At 42.1% G+C, this 589-nt stretch overlaps 1 protein-coding gene across 5 annotated transcripts in view; it reads right to left on the bottom strand.

The window, feature by feature from the left end:
- The window catches only part of Gal3st1 (galactose-3-O-sulfotransferase 1), a 16,854-nt gene that overhangs the window by 5,107 nt on the left and 11,158 nt on the right, over positions 1-589 (bottom strand). The gene's annotated exons all lie outside the window — the stretch shown is intronic.

Genomic DNA, 589 nt, shown 5'->3' with positions numbered 1-589 from the left:
CACCCACTCCACCCCACCCCCATTGTCCTTTTTTTTTTTTTTTTTTGGTTTTTCGAGACAGGGTTTCTCTGTGTAGCCCTGGCTGTCCTGGCACTCACTTTGTAGACCAGGCTGGCCTCGAAGATACACACCCAACACTTAATCCCAACACTTGGGAGGTAGAGTCAGGAATATCTCTAAGAGTTTGTCACCAGCCTGGTTTACATAACTAGTTCCAAGGTAACCAGGGCTACATAGTGAGACCCAGTCTCAAAAACAGAAACAAACAAACAAACAAAAACAAAACAAAACAACCCAATAATCCTCCAAAAGAAAAACACCCTGGAAAATTCTGGAGTGATACGCACCGCTCCTCCTAGTCCATACGTGTACGTAGGTCAGCATACATGAAAGCCTGGACAGAAGCAAACATCTACTGAAGGGCAGTGAAGAGCAACTGAGCTTCACAACAGAGCTTCTGACTTGGCCCTTTCTTTCTTTCTTTCTTTCTTTTTTTCACTGAAAAACTAAGCAGTGTCCTTTTATTAAATCTAGAAATACTGCAACATCAAGTATTTATTCCTTTTGTGAGAGAAATAAAATTGGCAGC

The sequence above is a fragment of the Mus caroli genome, chromosome 11, assembly GCF_900094665.2.
Source record: "Mus caroli chromosome 11, CAROLI_EIJ_v1.1, whole genome shotgun sequence".
NCBI lineage: Eukaryota > Metazoa > Chordata > Mammalia > Rodentia > Muridae > Mus > Mus caroli.
The sequence above is the reverse complement of the archived record's forward strand: the minus strand, read 5'-3'. Positions and strand labels throughout refer to the sequence as shown.